This window comes from Hyla sarda, chromosome 6 (genome assembly GCF_029499605.1).
Source record: "Hyla sarda isolate aHylSar1 chromosome 6, aHylSar1.hap1, whole genome shotgun sequence".
Classification (NCBI taxonomy): domain Eukaryota; kingdom Metazoa; phylum Chordata; class Amphibia; order Anura; family Hylidae; genus Hyla; species Hyla sarda.
The window spans coordinates 160,322,190-160,347,352 of NC_079194.1; the positions used below are offsets into that span (position 1 = coordinate 160,322,190).

Below are 25,163 nucleotides of genomic sequence, written 5' to 3' on the forward strand. Positions count from 1 at the left end.
TATTTATTTTATTTAATTACCTAATATGCTACCTGTGGATCAATGAGACAGGACTAAGCAAAAGTGACCACTAGCACTGGACACTTTAGGTGGACATTATAAGAAAATCAGCAAACACCAGGGGCCACAGGTTTGTAACAGCAATAGCTAGACACTGGAACTTTTTTAAATTATTCCACCAAAACAATGGTTGCATTGCATGATCTAACAGAGCAAAGTAACAACCCCTATTCAAATCATCATAAAACTCCCTTTTTAGCACAGATGTGGTCCGCCAGCACTAAAAAAGAAGGAAACCCAGAACAGAATACAAAGTTTGCAGGCATGAAAGCATTTTTTTTATGAATTAAAAAAGCTGCAGAAAATATCTAAAAAGAATATAAAAAATGTAACTTTCTATAGAATCTCTGACTGTACTCTGTGTACATTGTGCCATTTGCAGGATTATAGTTTACCTACCTCTAAACTGAAGGGCCTATTTGTCTGCTTTAAGTGAAATCACTCAATTCTCAAAAGTCAGTGGAGGACTTTGGACGGGGGGAGGGTGGAGAGAGGCCACTTCAAATAAGTTCCATTAATCAAAAGGCACAGTCTAATGTAAGTAATACTTTACAATTAGAGTAGACAAGATGGAAGCAAAAACCATCTATCTCTCTTACACCACACGATCATCGATTCATAATCAGAAGACTGGGAGTCTCACAAAGATGCATTTACAGGGCTGGGGGGGAGGAGGGGGGATTGGTCTGAGCTGGAGATAATGAACACAAGGAGAGGGAGCAGGCGCTGGGGGCTGCGAAAAGATGACAGATTGGTTCAATTGTGACGGATGACATACAGATGAGTACTGATACCTGACAGGCAGGCGAGTGATGACTGCAGCCCTGTTCTACCATTATGATCCTCAATTATCCCAGGAAGGACTAAAGAGGGGTGGGAAAAAGATAAATAAAAGAATTGACGCATCCTGGCTGCTTAGTAGTGACCCCCAGAAAACAGAATTTTTATTTTCCGTTTTGTTTTACGATTTTTATCACCTCTTTGCCAGTCTTCTACATTTCCTTTCCTGATCACAGGCAGAAGTATGGGGGACGGAGGGAGGATGAGAATATTATATATTGTAAAATTACAGAATACGTCCATCTGTTTTGCAATAAAATTCCTAATCTTCAGGGAGAGGGGGTGGGGGGCGATTTTTAGAGTTGTATTCTTGTAAGGTGGGTGGGTGGGAGGGGGGTGCTTTTTATTTTCTTCTACTGCCACCTCAAGGAAAAGGAAAGTTGCCAAGATAAATCTATGACTTGAATTACTTCATTTTGGAGTCTATTCTTTCCACAAGCAGAAATTAGAAGTTCGGAAGTGACTCAGCCTGTTTAATGATTCGGCTGGAAGAATGAAATCTGGGGGTATAACCAGTACACATTTTGTAGGATTTTTTCTAAGACCACAGGAAACTTTATAAATGGGATATTTTCTGTCCTGAACAATAATACTATTTTCTGAGCGCCCACGGAATTTTCATTACTGTACAGAGACCACAAGCAGCACATGTTAACCCCTCACGGCAGAAAAGGAGCGATGAGGAAATGGAAAAGAAATACAGAACTAACAGGGATTTAAGCTGCAGACATAACAGTGATGGACACAATGCCACCAGTCACATGTACCATTTCATAAATGGAGGTTAGGAGAGAACCCAACCCTGTACTGAGTTAAAGGGACACGTCAGGCCAAACTGGAACAGTGTTATTCCTAGTGCAAAACATAAGTAGGTGGAGCATGACACAGGGATTCAAGAAGAGGGAGGGAGAATATTAGGGTCAGTCTGCACTGCTCAGGGCCTGCACTATGTATACCAGGTATATTAGCTTTTCCTGCACCTTTCTCTCAAAGTGTAACTGTAATTTAAGGTAAATTTTAAGAATAAGTTACTGTGTGTGTACATAAAAAGTAGCACTTCATCAGGATAAAATATATACCTTGTGTATGGCATTTGTCACTAGTTGTACCCCTCTTTAGGCCAATATATATATATATATATATATATATATATATATATATATATATATATATCTATATATAGCAAATTTAAGTAGCCATATTAGTCCAGTGATGCAGATGCAAATCAAAAAATGTTGCAGTATCTTGTAATACCTTTTTTAGTGCACTAACAGAATTTTGTAGAGACAAGCTTTCGGGATTGTTGCTCTTTTTATCAAGTCTTTGCTTTACATGCTTTTGACTTGATAAAGGGAGGAAAGCTTTTCTCTACAAAATTCTGTTAGTCCACTAAAAAAAGGTACAAGATACTGCAACATTTTTCGATTTTGCTCATATATATATATATATATATATATATATATATATATATATATATATATATATATATATATATTTGCTGGTTTTATGAGTGTTCTGGTGTCTATGTCTTCTTGTCCAATGTGTCTTTTTTTTTTTTTTGCTTTATATTGCCATATTCTGACCCCTATAACTTTTACTTTTTCCTGAGCTGTGTCAGTGCTTATTTGTTGGGGGATGAGTGGCATTTTCCATTAATACCAGTTTTGGGTTAACAGATTACTTTTTAATGTGTGCTTTTTGACCAATAGCCATTTAACATAAATGCTCCATATACATTTATGCCCTTTTAAAGTTATAAAATACATACAACTTCATGCATGTAAAGGAATTAGATAGATGATGATTAATAAATGGATATGAGATGATAGACAGATAGATAGTGCTCATACCACTTTCCTGCTGTAGTTATTATCAGATATTATCAGAGCCCATTATTTCTACCTGCCTGCAAATCATCTAATGAGGAATGAGGCATAACCATACGGGCCCAGTCAGACCCCCACCCCGTCTCACAGGCCCATTAACAGCTGCATGATCTGCTTGGGGAATCTGATTATTGGGAGCTATGGTTCGGATCCTGGAAAGACAATTGCTTAAAGTGAAGCCTTGTTCTGCAGTAACCTCTCAGCCCTATAACAGTATGTACACTACAGGAGCAGGGACTACTGACAAAGACAAGAGTCCCTGTTGCTGCTTCCATGGCACCTTGCGCTGCCACTTGGGAAGGGTAATGTTTCAGAATGTGTAACACTTTACTGTTTGGTGGAATATTAATTGTGATATCCTTTTGAAAAAGTTTTATCTAGACTGTTGTATAACTGTTAGAACTCAATAATCAATTTGTCTATCTTCACCTCTTACAAATCCTGTTCATAGAATGCACTATAAAGCCCAATTATTTTCCTTTTATCAGATTGCAATGTGTCCTGTCCAATTGGCCTAGTATGCAAAAAACATATTGGGACAAATATGGTTTTCTGCCACATCACTCCCACTACATGTGAATATATAAAATGAATCTGACACAGAGAAGCAAAAATGTATGTATGCATCATCTAGGATGTTTTACGTTTATGCTGTAAAGACAGGAAAGTGTTAAAAATGTCCCCTGGAGTTTACAGAACCATCATTTCTAGACCCAGATCCCATTGCTGATTAACCAGAGCAGGTTTACACAGTTATCACTTACATCTGGGATGAATGTGCAGTGTAAACCCCTCTGTGTTTTACTGGTTACATTGATTGATTGATGATCCACTAGGTATGAGAGACAACTGGGGATTAACAAACTGCTGAACTCTACTATATAGCGACTGCAGCATCTGAACTGATCAGCATAGCAGGGACCCGAGCTCATCACTGCGCTCCATGGCCTCAATACCCCAGTCATGTTGACAGTAATTTACAAGTTAAAGAGCAATCCCAGTCACAGCTGATATTATCATCCATGATACAGTTAATGGGTCTACGTTACTGGCGAAGATAGATTAAAAAGTAGAGTCTGCTATATTACTTTTTTATGTTATTCTGAATTGTATCCTATCATGTCTCAGGGTAAGAGCTTAAAGGGGTACTCCGCCCCTAGACATTTTATCTCCTATCCAAAGGATAGGGTATAAGATGTGTGATCGCAGGGCATCCGGCCGCTGGGGCTTCCGTCTTCTTGACATCACACCACGCCCCCACCGTTCATATCTATAGAAGAGGGCATAACGGCTAGTACATAGCCGCCACTCCTCCTCTGATAGACGTGAAGGGGCGTGAGGGGGCGTGATGGCTGTTGTTGCCTGTCATCAGGCATTGAGCGAAGTTCATTCTGTGCATTGGATGACTAGGGTGTTGCTCCAGAGATCACAGGGGATCCTAGCAGCGACCCCCCACGATCAGACATCTTATCATAGGAGCTAAGATTTCTAGGGGCAAAGTACCCCTTTAATACTTCCTGGGAGGAGCTTTCTCTTGAGCTTAGGGTTGCTCTATGCTGGGCTATACACATTAAAATCAATTGTCAAGACAAGGAGAAGAGAAAAGTGGCAACTGTATGATACGGTACATTAATATATAAGGCTATGTTCTCAAGGTGGAATGTACGCATGGAACATTTCCATGCGGACATTTTACTGACAGCGGAGCTCCGTCAGAACATGCTGGTGCTGGGAGCACTTGGAAATGGGCCATCTCATGATTGGCAATGCATTTCTGCAGAAAGAATAGACATAACTATTTTTTTGCAGATGCCAGAGTCTGAATTTCTGTCATGAAAAAAATGCAGCAGAATCCCATTGGAATGTTGCGGAATGTCTGTGCAAAATTCTTCTGCGGAATTTCACTCAGAACTTCCATTGTGTGAACATACCATTTGATACTGCCCCCTATGTAGACGAATATAACTAGTGCAAGATGATAACTTTATGCCGAGGAATATAATTACTATAACACTGTTCCTTATGTGCAAGAAAATACCTACTCTAATATTGCCCCTATGTACATGAAAATGTCTACAGTACAATAATACTACTACCTCTGTTCAAGAATAATGTTGGGCGCAAATATTCACATTCCCGAATATTGCGAATATATTTGCTATATATTTGAAATTACGAATATCCACTTTTTTCCGCATATACGCATATTCCTTCTTTTCATTTAGCCAATTAGAATGATGCAAATACACTTGTCAGAGGTTGTCAACACCCCTAGCAACCAATAGTAAAGTTGCCCACCCCCTCACTGTTTTCTTCCTCGAATACACGAATATACGAATATAACGAATATTCAAAAGTCGCGAATATAAGACGAATATTCGTCTACATATTCGCGACATATCGCAAATTTGAATATGGGCAATGACGCTCATCTCTACTCAAGAATATAACCTATATAATACTGCACCCTATGTAGAGAAATATAACTACTTTAATACTGGCTCATGTACAAGAATATACAGTAACTACTATAATACTGCCCCGTGTTTAGAATATAAGTACGAAAATACTGCTACCTATATACAAGAATGTAACTACTAAAATACTGCACCCTGTTAAAAAAAATAAACCTTTGACAATACCGCTCTATAATACAAGAACATAACTACTATAATACTATTCCATATGTACATTCGAAAAAATGCTGCAAAGTAAAAATACTATTAAAAATAGACGTGTTGATAGTTCATAAGATGCTAAATTAATGGATTGAACAGAAATATAAGTTAAATGAATATTTGGTGTAACCACCATTTGCCTTTTAAATAGCACCAATTCTCTAGGTACACTTGCAAATAGTTTTTAAAGAAACTTGGCAGGGAGGTTGTTCCAAACATCTTGGAGAACTAACCACACATCTACTGGGGATGAAGGTTTGCTAAAATCCTTTTGTTTGTTCATGTAATCTCAGACAGACACCATGATGTTGAGATCAGGGTTCTGTAGGGAACATATCATCACTTTCAGGACTCCTTGTTCTTTACACTGAAGCTAGTCATTGTCCTGCTACAGAAATGATTTGGAGCCAATCAGAAGCCTCCTCGGTGGTATTAAATGATGGATAAGTATCTGATTGTATTTCTCAGAATTGAGGTAACCATGAATCCTGACCAAACCCCCAACTCCATTTGCTGAAATGCAGCTTCCAAACTTGCAAGGATCCTCTACCATGACTTACTATTTTCTGCAGAATCTCATTAATGAACGACTTTCCAGCCTTTCGGCAAACAAACTGACTTCTGGTGGAGCCTAATATTTCATCTTGCTCCCCAGTTTGTGCATAGCTGAGCTTTTTGAGCAAAGTTCTTGGCCAGACTTCTCTTAAGGGTATGTTCACACGTACAGGATCCTGCGCAGATTTGACGTGCAGGATTTGTAACAGTTCTTGGCCAGACTTCTCTTAAGGGTACATTCACACGTACAGGATCCTGCGCAGATTTGATGTGCAGGATTTGTAACTGCCGATTTGAAGCTGTGCTCAGTCATTTAGTTTACATTGAAATCTGCAGCAGTAAATCCTGTTCATCAAATCCTGCATATCAAATCTGCGTACGTATGAACAAACCCTAAAAGTAAAGGGGTGTACCTGGGTCCCACTGGTTTATACCAGTTCTAGGCAGATGGCACTACTAAACATCTTCCAATTTCAAATGGAAGTAATCACGATGGCCAACCACTTCATCTACTGTTCTCAACATTGCCCTTTTATTTGTGAGTCTTCAAAAGAACTTAAACAGCACATTTTAAAGCCCAAGTCTGCTTTGAAATCTTTGCCAGGCAGAGACCTTGCTGATGTGGTATTTCTACCACATGTCCTGTAGCTGTTCTCAGTCTTGCCATGTCGTATGATTGGAGACATGAAACTGTCTTCTACAACCTGATTTTTCCCTTTTGTAGCAGAGTTTGGCTGTTCCCCACCCAGTTTTAAGCCTCTTACATAGCTGTTTCTATTTCAGGTAATGACTGTATTTCAAACTACATATGAAAATAATGATCATTGATACCGTTTGGTATAATTGGTTATTATACACATGACTATAATGCAAAATCTCTGGCTTTCTGCATTTTACCCAGAAGAACTGATTCTGTTCTGGATGGTCTCAGAAAAGATTGATTTAAATTTAGATTTCCTTTATGTTTATTCACAATTCATTTTACTAACTATTAAAATAAACTATTAGCACTTCTATTTTTGAAAATATTACTTAATTAATTTGCAGTATGTTGTCCACAATCGCTTAAACCTTTTTTTAATAGTAGTACTACTATAATTATAGTGATTGAATGTAAAATATAGCTGCTTGTACAGTATTATATCTTTATTGCTATTTTATATTTTATTTATTTTGCTGTTTTATAATTTTCACTGAAAAGTCACAAGCTGCTAATGATAGTATTGCCACAGTATTTTTATGACATGTTTATTTGGTGGTTTGATTCCACTATGGAGGCATGTTGCATGCTGTGTGAAGAGACTGTGGATCTGTCTGGTTCATTGATCTTCGGCTCATTTAAATAACACTTAAAAACCCAGTTAAAGTATTAGGTATACAAATGTTGATCAGGCTATAACAGCGCTGAGAGCATTTGATGATACGCAGTGGAGTCCGGGAGCTACATGGCTTTCCTGCAATGTAGTCTCCCTGTACACCAGCATACCTTGGCATATTGCCATGAAAGCTTTGGATTACCACCTCACTATACATAGCAATTATTCTCCGAACCTTAGGGAATCCATCAAAATGACCGAATGGTTCCTAATGTCTCGTAACTACTTTATTTTTGACAAAACATTTTTTGTTCAGACTAGTGGTGTTTCTATGGGGGGGGGGGGTAGACACTCCCCATCTCTGGCCAACCTGACCATGTCTTATTGGGAGTCAAAATACATCTTTACCCCAGACAATCCGTTTGGAGATAGCATACAGTGATAAGGCCGCTTTATAGACAACCTCCTCCTAGTTTGGTGGGGGGACGTTGCGGCCATACCACTTTTTGCAGAATACCTAAATAATAGCCCATATAATTTGACATTAATAAATCAGGTCAATACTTCATCCATAGTCTTTTTTTTTTACTTAGCACTCACGAACACTCCACAGGGTACCATTTCCATCGCCACTTATCGCAAACCCATATCAAGCAATGCAGTACTTAGAGCAGATAGCAATCACCCTCATCATACCACTAGGGCTATCTCAGTAGGTGATTAAAAAGAAACTCCACCGATCCTGATAGTTTCAAAAGACAATTTTCTGAATTAGAAACCAGGTTAAAATGTAGGGGCTATTCCTCACACACATTGGAGAGAGCTAAACATATAGTGGCGGGTAAGGATAGAAAGACACTTATTCATCCTCAGCACATTTCCAAAAACCAAAGGAAGAAACCTGTTCTAGCACTTACATTTTCCACTCACTTTAATGGCATCAGGCATATTATACATAGACATTTGCATCTATTAAAACAAGATTAAATATTGTCCACAATTTTAAGCGAGGGATTCCATGTAGTCTCCAAAAGGGCACCCACACTGGGGGATCAGTTGTCTTCCAGTGTGGTGTATACTCAAACCATCAGTAACACTAGTTGGTTAGCCCAGGAGGGCTTTTTAAGTGTGGCACATGCCATTATGCCAAACCTATGAAACAATTCCAAAACGCTGATTGTACTAAAAATTCTCCAATAAAATCTTATATTAACTGTAATTACAGTAATGTGGTGTATGTCATTGAATGTACTGCATGCAAATTAAAATATGTGGGTTAAACCATGAGGAAGTTGAAAACGTGAGCATTAGAGCATCTCAATGACAGTAGCACTACATCTATAAGACATAGAGCAGCTGCATCGACCCATTTTTATTCAGTACATGATGGTAATGTGAACTCGTTCAAAATCTATGCCATTGAACATGTCAATGCTGGAATAAGAGAGGGATGTCTCCGCAAAAAAATTGGCTGACAAAAACTTGCAGTTTACATTGGGGACTCATGCCCCAATGGGTTTAAATGTTCACCGTGAATTATTATTTCATTACTGAGTCTCATCCCTTCCTTGTGCCACATTTGTCGGTATTCATTACATGATCTAAATGATTTGCATTTATGTTTTAATATCTTTTTACTTTTGTATATTGATCCTCCAGTCAGTTGTATCTACATATGTGCAGGTGTATCTGCACATACTGACATCACCGAGGAAGAGTGCATGTGCTCGAAACGCGTCTGGATGTAGATTTTACCATGTGTTGTTCATCTGAATAAAGCTGCATATTATCGTAGTGCTGGACCTCCTGCCTAATCTTCAGTATTGCTGGATGCCTAGCCGGGCACCGGTCCGAGCACCGAGTAGTGAGAGGTGAGCTGGACTTTGTTTTATAATACATAGCAGTGACTGTATGTGGCTAAAAAGGTAACTGCATGCAGTTGACATGAGTACACAACAGTTTTTCCCACAAAGTCATGATGCCCGGGCTCAGAGAGACGTCAGGGCATGGTGTGTCACACTGCCCCTCAGCCAATCAATGGCCGAGGCGGGATAGTTAATTGCACAAGTGCAGGCAGCTAGCAGCTTTTTTTTTTTCTGGGTTTTGGGAAAATCACAGGAAAAACTGAAAGAAAAAAATGATGCAAGAAACACAATAGAGGGAATTTATGAAGGGTGGTGTAGGTGGGGTGAACAATTTTTCTATGCCTATAATCTGCGTAGTGGTAAAGTATATGTGCACCGAATGTATTCAATGGTCACATAGCATGTGATAAATATGGTGCAAATACACATTTTATTTTAATTGACACTTCAGTACACCACTTTGTATGGTTCCTAATCTGAGACTTTTTCTGCATCTTTTTTTTTACCATTGGGCAAAATTTATGTAGCTTTTTTAAAGTGAGTATTTTGTAAGCCAGGTCTGGCATTGTTTGGGCATTGAAGGCATTGCACCAAAACTGGCTGTTTTGCTTTTTCTTAAGAAAGTTGCACTTGATAAATCTGCAGCCACTGCAAAGTGAAAGTTCAAAAGTGTGTAGCAAAGTAATTTTAGTCAAAGTCTCTTTAGGGGTACAGCAGCACAAAGTCACACAAATGTTGAGACATTTTTGTGACTTCTCTACCCCCCAAAAAGGCTCTAAGCCTGTTGATCAATCCCCCAATTGGTGAATTTTTTGATAAATCTCCCTCATTAAGCCAGTTCTGTGGGTCAGACTGGAGATCACATGATCAAGTTAGAGTAATGAAACACACAGAGAGAGAGAGAGAGAGAGAGAGAGAGAGAGAGAGAGAGAGAGAGAGAGAGAGAGAGAGAGAGAGAGAGAGAGAGAAAGAGAAAGAGAGCACTTAAAAAAGAAAAAGAAAAAAAACATGCCAGGTTGCAAATAAGTCCAGTCACATGGGACTTAGGCTTGGTTTACACACTGTAAAATCAAACTGTCCATATTTTTTTTTAATCTAATAATGTGCATTATAGTCTAATCATGGGCATAAAGTATGTGAAAAAGTTGCCATCAGTGCACATACTGTTTAAAAAATGGCTGTAATTCTAATGTTCAAAAAAATATGGGGGCTTTTATACCCATTTTATGGCCGTATTTTATTTTTAATTTTACTGTGTGTGAACCCAATCTTACCATTGAACTCAATGCTAAAAATGGTTGCTTGCAAATTTAAATCAGCAAACAAAAATCTAGATTGTATGTGAATGAGTTTGCATCATATCATATGTAGTATTGTAAACACTTTAACATTTATTACGTGAGCAAAGTCACCCTAGTCTAGAAAAGAAGACACTAATCCACCTGACTCTAGATCTAAAGGTTCCTCCTGGGACTGCAGTGCCCTCAGTAGTGTAACTATTATACATATGGATACAACTGCTATGAGAAGACAATTGCCCCCCCCCCCAGCTCTTATTTAGAGGGTATGTATGTAAATATATCTTACACAGATCTATGCAGTCCTATGGGTCTCCATGGTTACAGATGTCCAACAATGTAGCTTATTACACATTATTGTAGATAAACAGTTATCAATGTATAGATATAACAGAAATCGGAGAAGAAGCTCCTGGTATATCAGTGGAAAAGATTTGTGTATATTTTAAGTTGCTTTCTCAAAATTAAATAACTGTTTTTCTTTTCCATTATTTTCAATATTCATCTTTTTTACACTAAAATCTTGATTCAGATAATTCATACACTGTTGAGTTTTCTACAACTTCAGTAAAATAAAATATTTTCTAATAAAAATGATACAATGGATCTTTTACCTTTCTAGTCCACTCCATTCCTGAAATACTCTGCGCTGCTAGAAGTCCTAATTTACCATGTAGCTAACGATCTGTAACATCTCTCTTGTCTCCATTTCCCATCTCACATCTTGATATTGTCCCTTCGACTGCAGATCAGTGCTATTCTTCCTGCTCTTGTGGTTTGTTTATTTCCATTTTTTTTTTCATTTCATTTGATACTTGATACTTTTATACTTTAATACTGTATATAAGATATGCGCTACTGTAAGAAACAGAGACCCCCCTCGAAGCTTGGTTTGTGTAACTTTGTTTCAGACTCTGTATCGATAAGAACTAAAATATTAGAATTTTCCTAATTAGAATTCTGTGTAGATAAGTGCAGATTCATATTTATATGTAATACTGTGTTTGTTATACTTCTCTTTGTTATAAGTTTAAAAAATTTCAATAAAAAAACGATTTGAAAGCAAAAATTGATGTGTTATGATTTTATTGAATATAAACTCAGTTTGCACTTTTGTATTAATAAAACCAAATATAGCTTTTTTTTTTTTTCTTTTTAATCTTCACAGCGTAAAATAATAAATATGATTGGGAAATTAAAAACAACAAAACTAAACAAAAGAAACAGTATTTATTAAATTTTAGATTTCAATCATCGGGAACCCAGCAACTGAAACCTGTCCTGACATTATCATTATTATAGTTTACGTACATATTTAATCCCTTTGTAATTGTTTCTTTTTTTCTTTTTTTGGAGTTATTAAAACCACTTTAAATCTATTTCTGTAAAATATGATTATACTCTAAAAATTTTATAAATGAATGTCCTTTAACTTGTGTCAAGACTCATAATGCTTTCCTATGTCCAAGATCTGATAAGGAATGGTGCATGACTAAGGGGGTGTGCCCCTGAAACGTAGCGCGGCAGGTTTGTACGCATGTCTCTCTCCATCTGACCGAGGTATGCTGTTTACATCTTGCATATTGAATATCGGCACTTATATGTCTGATCACATGCTTGAATATATCTTGGAGATTTGAGTAAATATATGAAGGATTTGAAATCCAAATATCAGTATGGACATTATGCTTCATTAAACTTGTCTGCAGTATGAACGCTACGATCTATTGAGCATACATACTAATAATGAATGGTTACATAGATTATATGTATAAATATATATATATATATATATATATATATATATATATATATATATATATATATGTAGATATGCATTTTGAAAGTTATATCAAAAATTAAGTTAATGGCTAGGTAGCATATACAAGTATACAAGCTGTGAAATAAAATTGTAAATCATTTTTTTTTATTAAAAAAAAAATATATATTTTGTTCTATTTTTATGTTACAATTTTTTACGCTACCATATAATATTAGTAATAACACGGGGAAAAAAATCTGGAAATATTTAAATGAATTCAATCTCAAGTAATAAATATACTTCATCATATTTTACATTAGCAGATCCAGAATTTTCCAAATGAAAAATAACATTAATTTCAATATTATCTCTCTAGGTAGTGGCCTAAAAAATGAAAGATTTAAATAGTCATAAACACAAATATCAGACACAAAATCTATAAAAAGCCTCATTGAAATGTAAATTACTTAAAAGCTGTTTACCAATTCATGTATAATATTGTCAAAATGGCCATTTGTCAACTCATTCTATATTAAACTCAGCCGTTGTTCTAAGATGGAGAATTCTGCATCTCACAAACATAGGCAATAGAGTGGTATGGAAATAATTTTTCTTTTTTTAGAAGCTTGAATTTATTTTAATTTAAAATGATTTAAAAAAAAAATGGTCTCCATCGCCATCTAGAGTCTGAATGTGGGAATATCAGCTGCACGACGCTGAGAAAAATGGAGTGCAGCTGAATAATTGAATGAGAGGGCAAGTTCAATCAGGGGTCACCATCTGCCTGACTAGGAACTGTTGGCGCATTTCAACTAAGCCTCAGTCGCATCATAAACACGCTTATCATGGCTCCGAAAATAAAATAAAATCACTCTTACAATAATCTAATTATAAAGGATAAAGAAAGTAGCCATGGATACAGGATGAAGTTGACAAAATTAGTGAGATATTGGAAGATGTATTAGCGCACAGACAGAGATGCAATGAACACACACGGATGACATTAAAGCCTCATAGACGCACTGTCTATTCTTAACTGTGGTAATGGGCCCAGTTAATGGTCTGTTTGTTAAGGAGACTTGGGAGGCTCAATATACAGGCCCAGCGTAGAAGACCTCGTCCGGACATTAATCCTAATTACACCTTACTTCATACAGCTTTGTGTGCCAGTCCACGGGCTAATCTCCCATTTCTAATGCAGATGTAAATATAAATCCTCATTTTTATCTGTCCGTTTCTTTCCCTTAAGGCACCTAGTGGTGAGTTTTATTATTACTGCTAAATCTCAAAAAGAAAAAAGACATCTATCTACCTATCTATCTATCTATCTACCTATCTATCTATCTATCTATCTATCTACCTGACTGTCTGTCTGTCTGTCTGTCTATCTATCTGTCTATCTGTCTATCATATCTATCTATTTATCTATCTATCTATCTATCTATCTATCTATCTATCTATCTATCTATCTATCTATCTATCACACATCTATCTATATCATATCTATATATGTATCTATCTATCTCACATCTATCTATCTATAGCATATCTATCTATTTATCTATCTATCTATCTCCTATTTATCTATCTATCTATCTCACATCTATCTATCTATCTATCATCTATCTATCCAGGGCTCAAGTCCTGCAGGAACTCGTGGGAACGGAGTTCCTGCACTTTTTCCACAGCAGGAACGCAGTTCCCATTAGCAGGAGTCCTGCAGGACCAGCCCTTAAAGGGGTACTCCAACCCTAGACATCTTATCCCCTGTCCAAAGTATAGGGGATAAGATGTCTGATCGTCGGGGTCCTGCTGCTGGGGACCCCCGCAATCTCGGCTGAGGCACCCCAGGCATCCGGTGCACGGATCTATCTATCTATTTCTCATCTATCTATCTCATATCTATCTATCTATCGATCGATTTATCTATCTGTCTCATATCTACCTATCTATCTATCTATCTATCTAACATCTATCTATCATCTATCTCATATCTATCTATCTATCATCTATATATCTATCTACCTATCATCTATCTATATATCAATTAATCTATCTGTCTCATATCTACCTATCTATCTATCATCTATCTATCTATCATCTATCTATCTATCTCATATTTATCTATCTATCTATCTATCTATCTATCAATCTATCTATCTATCATCTATCTCATACCTATCTATCATCTATCTATCTATCTATCATCTATCTATCTATCTATTTCATATCTATCTATCTCTTATCTATCTATCTATCTATCTACCCACCCACCTCTATTAGGTGCATATAAGGTGCCTTGGATGTTTCAGATCTTGCAATGCCTGCTGTACTGTTCACACAGAGGCACATTCACAGTGTAGGGTCCGTCCCAGAATGAGGTCACCTTTCCGTGGTGGGACGGTCCACGCTATTTGGCGCCAAATTTGCAAGCTAAGTACCTCATAATTTCATAGTTTCATATCTTCATTTATTGCATTACAGCTGTATAGCTTTTCATGTCCTATCTATATACTCATGTTTTATCTATATACTCATGTTTCATCTATATCTTTGTGCTAGCAGTGTGCTGCTGTATTCTCCTGTTGCTGTATATTTAGCCCAGCAGCCTGCACCTGCAAGCCAGGTTTTTACAATAGTTTGGAATTAATAGTGCTGGCCAACTTATTCTTTAGTTGCTTTACACATACAGGGGAGTGGCTACCTCCATGTTGGCTCCTGCACCCCACCCACCTCTATTAGGTGTATATAAGGTGCCTTGGTTGTATCAGATCTTGCAATACCTGCTGTACTGTTCCCACAGAGGCATATTCACAGTGTAGGGTCCATCCCAGAATGAGGTCACCTTACCGTGGTGGGACGGTTCACGCTATTTGGCGCCAAATTTGCAAGCTAAGTACCTCATAATTTCATAGTTTCATATCTTCATTTATTGCATTACAGCTGTATAGATTTTCATGTCCTATCTATATACTCATGTTTTATCTATATACTCATGTTTCATCTATATCTTTGTGCTAGCAGTGTGCTGCTATATTCTCCTGTTGCTGTATATTTAGCCCAGCAGTCTGCACCTGCAAGCCAGGTTTTTACAATAGTTTGGAATTATTAGTGCTGGCCAACTTTTTCTTTGGTTGTATTACACATACGGGGGAGTGGCTACCTCCATGTTGGCTCCTGCACCCCACCCACCTCTATTAGGTGTATATAAGGTGCCTTGGATGTTTCAGATCTTGCAATGCCTGCTGTACTGTTTACACAGAGGCATATTCACAGTGTAGGGTCCGTCCCAGAACGAGGTCACCTTACCGTGGTGGGACGGTTCATGCTATTTGGCGCCAAATTTGCAAGCTAAGTATCTCATAATTTCATAGTTTCATATCTTCATTTATTGCATTACAGCTGTATAGCTTTTCATGCCCTATCTATATAATCATGTTTTATCTATATACTCATGTTTCATCTATATCTTTGTGCTAGCAGTGTGCTGCTGTATTCTCCTGTTGCTATCTATCTATCTATCTATCTATCTCTTATCTATCTATCTATCTATCATCTATCTATCTCATATCTATCTATCTATACAGTCAGGACAATATCAGAGGGGTGAGAAATCCACTGGTTCTCCCAGGTATTAAAGGTTAACCCTTACACTGCCTAAGACCACTGAAAATTAGTATTTTAACTCTCTGTCCTTAACCACCACAGATACCAGAATTAACCCTTTCTATGTCCTAGACCACCTATACAGATGTTAACCAATGCACCGCCATAGACCTTCAGGGATAGTGTCATCAACCTTCTAACTGCCTTCAACCACCAGGGAAGTAAAATTTAACCCCTTCTCTGTCCCAAACAACCTGGGATCCTGACAGTATCCCTTTAACTGCCCAGACCCCCAGCTAGTTCATCCCTTCCTGTGAGCTCAGAACAGTCTCTGCCTCTTGGTAACTTTATGTTATATTGAATTATCCCAGCATGTGACCTTCCTGTAGCTCTACATCTGATCACAACCTACTAATGAAGACAATGCTCCTGCCTTGCCTTTTGTATACCTTACCTGAGATTTGTAGTATTAACCCTGTTCAAGACTACTGGTTCTAACAGCTGGGTCTGCCTAACCTCCAGTTCTGTGACCATGTGGAAATCTTCTAGCTTGTGTCTGGTCATTGCTGCTGCCAATAAGTGACTACTTTCTGGCCTTCAACATGGTCCAACAGTCCTTACAACTGTCACATCCCTTGGAATTCTGCATGGTCTTTTTGGAAAATATGTAACTATTAGATGAAATTTCTGAAATTACTGCAGTCTCAGACACATTCATTTATTGTCAGATCGTAGGGGGTCCGACCACTGGAACCCCACGCGATCTCCAGTACGGGGACCCTGCATTGCCACAGCTCTGCGTGGCAAGTGCGTGTATCTTCAACCTCACTGAGGTTGAGGACACGCCCCCTCCATACAGCTCTATGGGAGGGGGGATCTCCGCCTCTCCCAAAGAGATACATGGAGAGGTGGAGATTCATGCATTACCCCCCCATAGAGCTGTATGAAGAGGGCGCGTCGAGGGGTGTCGGCCATGGCGTCAAATTGAGCCATACACATTTGCTGGGTTTTGCCTCTTATAGAGTGGCATTCCTGGACAAGCACTTTTGTACTTTACAGTTTCTATCTTCCACTTTACATAGCATGAAAGCTATTTGACGCTGTCTTCTTCAGGCTCAGTCGCAGTTGCGTCTTACTATAATTTGCTGGAAATGCTTCTTTTCATTTTCCTATTCCTATTTTTACAATAGGATGACACCATGCACTTCATGGTATAAGGTCTATCTAACCCCACCTAATGGACATTCCAGGACAAGCTCCAGCACAACAAAATCCCCTATGACATAAAGATTGGCCTTCCAAGGTACCTATTACTACCTACATTCTCTTCCAGAAAAGAGATGGCCAGCAAGTCCACAATTCCCACCCCCAACACAGAGGGAGCAACACCGCTAAACCAGAAGTCCAGCTGCCGCTCTGGGCATATGTACCATAGTAAAACATAACATTATAACCCATGCACAACATACAGTGCACCCTATAATAGTTGCTATTATTACAATTAAACTGTGGGGCTAAAAAGTATTTGGTCAGCCACCAATTGTGCAAGTTCTCCCACTTAAAAAAGATGAGTGAGGTCTGTAATTTTCATCATAGGTATACCTCAACTATGAGAGACAGAATGAGAAAAAAATCCATAAAATCATATTGCCTGGCTGATTCTTTCAGCATGACAATGATCCCAAACACACCGCCGGGGCAACGAAGGAGTGGTTTTGTAAGAAGCAATTCTAGGTCCTGGAGTGGCCTAGCCAGTCTCCAGATCTCAACCCCATAGAAAACCTTTGGGGGGAATTGAAAGTCTGTGTTGCCCAGCGACAGCCCCAAAACATCACTGAGGAGATCTGCATGGAGGAATGGGCCAAAATACCACCAACAGTGTGTGAAAACCTTGTGAAGACGTTTGACCTCTGTCATTGCCAAAAAATTGTATATATAAAAAAGTATTGAGATGAACTTTTGTTATTGACCAAATACTTATTTTCCACCATAATTTGCAAATAAATTCTTTAAAAATCAGACAATGTGATTTTATGGATTTTTTTTCTCATTCTGTCTCTCATAGTTGAGGTATACCTATGATGAAAATTACTGGGCCTCTCATCTTTTTAAGTGGGAGCACAATTGGTGGCTGACTAAATACTTTTTTGCCCCAATGTAATAGTCATTATAATAGTAATATAATAATAGTTTATTTTACTAGACTCCTGAATGTATCTTTGCTGCATTTAGATGTAAAGAACAGGTGGGTTACTATCTCTAAGGAACAATAATGTAACCATATTTATATTTAACCTAGTTTCTTAGATAATAGTGGAGGAAAATCAAATGATTCTATTTACTGGTGATTCATTTAATGCATTTAGTACATACAGTTTCTTAAGGATTGTCCATGGCTCCCGTGTCTTGATTAAAGTGACCCTGTCATTGTAAAAATAAAACCTGTCTTTTCCACCTTTCTGATGTGCTCCATTGTAAGACTATGGAGCCAGTCTCCTGTAGCTAGATAGGGGGTACAGTTAAACAGGTAGTGAAGTGTTCAGCTGTGGGATTCTTTCAGCCCTATCTAGCTTCGGCAGCACACATACTAAAATGGGACCGATACAGAGAAGATTAGCATGGCCCTGCGCAAGGATGACACGCAAATTTGTGAAGTGTTCCAGACCCTGATCAAAAATTTTGCATGCCTGTGTGACTTGTCAAAAGTTTTTATTAAGTCACATGGAAACGTTAAAAGGGAACTTCGGTACATAATATCTTATCCCTTATGCACAGGATAGGGGATAAGTGTCTGATCCTGGTTGTCCGACCTCTGGACCCCCCATGATTCCCTGCATGATGGGCCCGTGTTCTGAAAATCAGCTTTTATCTCACTCAGAGCTGCTGTGATCGACATGCCCCCTTCAAATATCTCTATGGGAGAACCAGAGATACAGCACTTGTTTATCTCCAGCTCTCCCATAGAGATTCATTGAGGGGGCAGGTTGACCACCACTTTGTGCGGTGATTGACAGTAATTGGCATGGAGCAGAGGTTGATATAATGTTCCAGAGTTCCCCTTTAAGTCCAATACTTTTTTATTTTGCTTTTTAATACAGAGATCCAAATCCATGGACATTCAGGAAGGCTCTATTTGCCACTAGGGGGAGCTTAGAAGCCTACTGCTTACTGTTTTATGATTGAGTTCAATGCATAAGTTGTATGCAGTAAGCTTCTAATTCCCTCCTAGCAGGGGATTTGGAGCTCTGTATTAGAAAGAGTTCTGACCACTATAAAGATATATTAAGAAATAACTTAGCACAGAAGGCTGGAGCTATCCTGCACTTACCTACCTCTCTTCTCTGCAGCCTCCAGTTATCACAGCACCTGGTCTCTGCTGAGCTTCACTTCCTAATGCTGTGGTCTATATGTCCCATTGCCCCTCAGTCAGTCACTGGTCAAAACAGTTTTAGATTGAACTCGATGGACTCTTATCCTTTTGTCAACCTTACAAATTATGTTACAACATTACCTCTGCCAATGATCGGTTGAGTGGAAATATGAAGTATTGACCACAACATCAGAAAGTAAAGTTTAGCGAAGAACACTTGCCTTGATAACGGAGGCTGTAGAGGTGCGAAGCAGGTAAGTACAGGATTTTTATTTTATCAGACAGCCTGGGCCCATTTCTTAAAAAATACTTTTGGTGGCCAACCCCTTTAACCTTAAGCATTTTGTGGGATCTTAGTATATTCTCTTTTTTATTGTCGCTAAAACTGTTACTGGTAATAAATCAAGAGAGTCCTGATAACACAGAAAACACATTTCATTTTAACATCTTTGTAAGAGATTTTTCTTTTTTAGACTAAATAAAAAAAAGTATTCTTTTTTTTTTCCTTCTCTTAATTTTAAACAAAACGGATTTCTGAAAACATTGTTTTTAGAATAAACTTTGCGGGATATATTCCCTAATTACCTCCGGAAATGTAATAAAGTTCTCCAAAAATTTATTAAAAATCATATTTAAAGCTTTCTCATAAAAGCCACATTCAGAGGAGACACATTTGAATCCTCTAAGGCTCCTTTATTGAGGAAAATATTAATATTTGCACAGCCTCTAAATTGGAATAAAATTACAAAGAGGCATAGATATCCTATATCACATTTTATAAACGAGTTGGAAATGTGAGAGCAAACACGGCAATGGATTCAAGACAACGTAAATAATCGGGTTAGAATGATTTTTAATCGCATTTCACTACGATGTTCATTTATTAAGTGCATCTATGGGAAAACGCTTATTGAGACGCAGCAAGAATGAAGATATTGATAAGGCAGCTGAATACACATCTGATAAACAATTAGTTGACCTGTTTGTTAATGGGGTTTGGTTGTAACCATTGTGTCTTAGACGGCGCTAATTAAATGATATTGGTGATGCGCTATTGGAGCACAAGGGAAATTGGTTGTGTGGAGCAATTAACACTCTAATCACTGGACGACCGGAAATACGGTAATGAAGCTCATTTGTCCTTATCCTCTATGATCTATATTTATTTTGTGGATATAGGGGGATGTATTCAGTTACAGGGCAGTCAGCATAGTAGAGTATTAATTGTTTTTTATGTACTACTAGGTGGCAGGCATGAGATAATTCTGCATCCTCTTAAAGGGAACCTGCCATCACTTTCATGCTGCCTGAACGAGTCATTGGAGCAATACCAAGCAGCTTTTCCCAACCCCACCAACCTTGATTGATAGGTCTCTACCTGTTTGGGTATAGGGAGAAATCTACCAATAAAGGGCAAAGGAGCAAGCAAAAGCCATGGAGGACCAGCCTGATGACTTACGGTTCAGGCAGCATGAAAGTGATGACCACAGGGTGTCAGGAAATTTTGGGAGTTGTAGTTGTGTAAAAGCAGGAGAGGCACAGGTTAGATAGCAATGCTTTAAGGCTAAAAAAGAATCTTGAATATGTGAAGATGTTGAAGTAAGCATTTCCATACATTGATCCATGAGAAGAATATGGCCGCTCATCACATTTGAAGAAGGAATTAGAAAGATAATTTGTATTTATTCTTTTTGTCTGTTTCAGGTATTCCTACTGACTTTGTTAAAGGGGCACTCTAGTAGTATCTAGTTAATGAGCACATCATGCCCTGTGTTGACATCTGTTTTAGGAGCCACCAGCACAGTTTCTATCATATTTGACAATTAAAATAACATTGAAAGCATTCATATTTTCTCTCTATGGAATGCACAACAATTCACTTGACTATACACAATAAGGTTGAGGATTGGTGGGTATTTAGGTGCAACGCTTGGGCATCAAATCGGACCTCTGCCCCAGGTGAAGGAAAGCCTAGCTATAGGAGCAATATATACACTTCATACATACACTGCCCATTATAGATATAAACTCAAAGCCCCAGCTTTTCTGCTGCTCTGCTTGGGTGTCAGTCTTTTCTGCAGTTTTGGAATTATATTCATGATCCAAGATGCTTACCATGAGCAGTTATAGGTCCTGCCTATATGGGAAGTTCTGCAGAGATTTGAATTGTGTAGTGAAATGTTAATTTAAAGAACAATTAAAACAAAACCAGTAAGGAATACTACAATGGTAATCTCCTGGAGTATGGTTTTAAGGTGCATAGAAACGGCCTCTCCCCCACACTGTGCTGCTGGCTGTATATACTAAAAGCTAAGCCAAATTAATATCCTGCTATGACCGATGATAGTAAAGTCTGACCCAGCATCCTGAAATTTGATTAATAAGTGTACACTTAATGTATGTAAATGTATCGACCTTTGTCTATAATCAGGACTGCTGACCACAAAGTATGGTCAACAGCAACAACTAAATATACAGTGTGTCATAAGCAAATCAGCCAGTCAGCACATTGAAGGGTGGATCGCTGATATCATACCATCAGTCTTCATCTGTATATAATGCTTAGCTTGTCTGGATGAACACGTAAAATTGGAAGAGAATATAACTAAAGAAATACCACATCTGATGCATATAGCTGTAGACTTCCACCATTAAAAATACCATAGGAAGAGTGGGCCAAAGAGCTTTAAAGGAGAGTGGGCGCTGTCCTCACTGGAAGTTCCCCTTTTGCTTATTCCTCTTCTGGAAGGCTGCCCCCTATCTGAAGTTTCTGCTAAAGCAAATGGTTTTTCTCAGTTGCGTCACACTGCCTCTGGATTCTATAGAGACTTATTTTTCCTCTGAAATAATTTATAAAGGCTCAGTGTCATTTGTATAAACTTTTGATGGGCCATCCAGACATGTCAAAAGTTTAGATCACACAGGATCTCAATCCATAAACCCACTGCCTGAGTTCTAGCGCTTTACTCCCTAGCTGGCTGCCCAATCCGAATAATGTGGGCAAGGCGGAAAATGCTTATTAACCTGTTGATGACACAGACACGTAGTGAGGAGTCATCAGCAGCTCTTATCCGACAGCTGTGACAGACCCTCTTGCTCCTTGTATAGTCTCATAAGACAGGAAGCAGTAATTGCTTTCTCTCACATTGTCCTGCTGGGAGCCTAGGGGAACATTTTGGGGCTGCACAAGGTCCTTACATATTTCACCCCACCTCCTGTGCTCAGCACAGAGAAGATAAGCTGTCTGGTCCCATCTATCTAACTATCTATCTATCTATAATTATAGATCTATCTATTGATCTATCTATCTACCTCATATCTATATCTATCTAGCTATCTACTGACCTACACACCTACCTCATATCTTCTATTTATATATCACATATCTATCTATCTATCCATCTAATGTCTATCTATCTATCTATCTATAAAAAACAAATAGATGCAGCACACCACAGCTTGAAAATCACGGTGTAAGGTTTATTCCATAGTGTATTCCAAAGGACAACGTTTCTCCAGCCTCGCGTGAGGCTGGAGAAACATTGTCCTTTGGAATACACTATGGAATAAACCTTACCCCATGATTTTCAAGCTGTGGTGTGCTGCATCTATTTGTTTTTTATGGGTTAAGGAACCGGCAACCGAGGCTCCAAGCATGCTTGTACCCCGTTCAAAATTACTTATCTATCTTGATGTGCTGTTCATATTTGGACTTTATCTATCTATCTAGCTATCTATCTATCTTATATTTATCTGTCAATCAATCTCATATCTATATCTATCTAGCTATCTACCGACCTACATATTTACCTTATATCTGTCTATCTATCTTATATATATATATATATATATATATATATATATATATACATATATATATATAGTCAAAATAAGGAAGAAGCAGCACTCCAGAATAAGTAGAAAAAAGTGGTGGTTTAGTCACCCATTATGTGAATGGTGCTATGTTTCGGTCTTCTCAATGAGACCTTTTTCAAGCCTTGAAAAAGGTCTCATTGAGAAGACCAAAACATAGCACCATTCATATGATGGGTGAATAAACCACTACTTTTTTCTACTTAATCTGGAGTGCTGCTTCTTCCTTTTTTTGACTGGATATTCAAGGGATACTGAGTCCTAGCACCCACTTGAACCTTGAGTCCTGAACACAGTGCCAGTTCCTTCCTGATATATATATATATATATATATATATATATATATATATATATATCTCAATTACATATCTAACTATCTATCTAAACAGCAAGGGTGGGGGCAGCACAACCAAATGTAGTCCCCCTCCCGTTGGCTTGCATTGAGGGGCGGAGGCGTGACGTCACACGCTGCCGGCCCTGTAGTCGTCCGTAATCATACCCTCTCCAGGGACTGATTACAAACGGGGTGCCGTGCGCATGATCGCGGGCTTCCCCAGCTGCGGGACTCCCGCGATCAGGCATCTTATCCCCTATCCTTTGGATAGGGGATAAGATGTGTAAGCACCGGAGAACCCCTTTAATAGCCCTGGTCCCAGGCTCCCAGATATCTATCAATCTAATACCTATATACCTCATATCTATCTACCTCCTATCTATATCTATCTTTCTACGTACCACATATCTGTCTGTCTGTCTGTCTTTCAATGTTTTTATGTTCATATGTTTATGTAAGCAGGGCTATTTAAAACACACATCCAACTACGCATTATTTAATTTAGCACTGCGGCAGTACAGGGTGGACATCTCATACAAGTGCTCTTTAAAATGCACGCGACCTTTCCCTTTCTTCCGCCCAAAACTTAATTTTGGTGATTAATGAAATAACCTCCCAAGCATTAATCTGCCTATATGAAGGATTCAAATGAGGAATTATTGACAGCTGATAGCCTAGAAATGTTGAGATTAAGCACATTTTCTCATCTGTCCATCCGAATGTTGGAAAATCTATTGATTGGAATATGACATTGTGTAGAAAGTATCATAAATCTAAACTCCATTAGATTAACAGTGGCATTCAATTAACATAAAATGACATTCTAAAGAAAGGCTCTGCTTGGTGATCTATGCTTAATATACATATATACATTGCTTTATCATGTCGTCTTGTTGTTAGGCGGCACTCAGCTACTATTTAAAGATTATATACATTGAAAGGAACCTTTAAAGGGCTATTCCGTCCAACATTCCCCTTATCTTTATGTGTCTACATGATCTCAGGAATTGTGTCATACAATTGCCATAGAGATTCAGCACTGACACACGAGCGGATTTACTGCGTATTTTACGCTGCAGATCCGCTGGTGAAGGCCCGCTCTATGCTGTCTTTACATGTGCCTGCTCGTAGTGGTAATACACCGCGATGAGCAGACACACTGCAGCGATGTGCGCAGCCACTCTCCCTGCTATGAGCTAGGCAGAGAGCTCCCGCGATGTGCGAGTATACTGCGACTCAAACATCGCAGTGTGTCTGCTCGTAGCGGCGTATTGCCGCTATGAGCAGGCACATGTAAAGACAGCATAGAGCAGGCCTTCACCAGCGGATCCGCAGCGAAACACGCTGCGAAAATCTGCTTGTGTGAACGTACCCTTAAACAATGTTCTCCAACCTTTGCATCTCCAGTTGTTGCAGAACTACAACACCCAGCAAACCCTAAAAGACAAAGGCCGACATTTATCATTGACTTTAGACTGTTTTTTGTGTCTACAAAAGGCACAAAGCAGCGCAAGCAGGGTTTATTTGCGCCTTTTTTGCTCCTTTTTGTTTACACATTTCTGCTGATTTTGAGTTGCAATCCTCTGATTTCGGCAATACACATGATATGGAAGGGATTTATGAACTGCGCCTTTTTGTAAAAAGGTGCAAAAAAGGCGCAAAGCCACTGAAAAGTCTCTAAAACTCCACCAGCCCAGATTTAGCTTAACTTTTTGGTGTA

The 25,163-nt window shown here is 38.5% G+C and overlaps 1 protein-coding gene and 1 non-coding gene across 11 annotated transcripts in view; one reads left to right on the top strand and one right to left on the bottom strand.

Moving 5' to 3' along the window:
• The window catches only part of ZNF536 (zinc finger protein 536), a 723,850-nt gene that overhangs the window by 79,632 nt on the left and 619,055 nt on the right, over positions 1–25,163 (bottom strand). The window lies entirely within an intron of this gene.
• LOC130278345 (U6 spliceosomal RNA) lies at positions 18,434–18,535 on the top strand. The gene has a single exon (XR_008845991.1). It is a non-coding gene; the product is annotated as a U6 spliceosomal RNA (small nuclear RNA).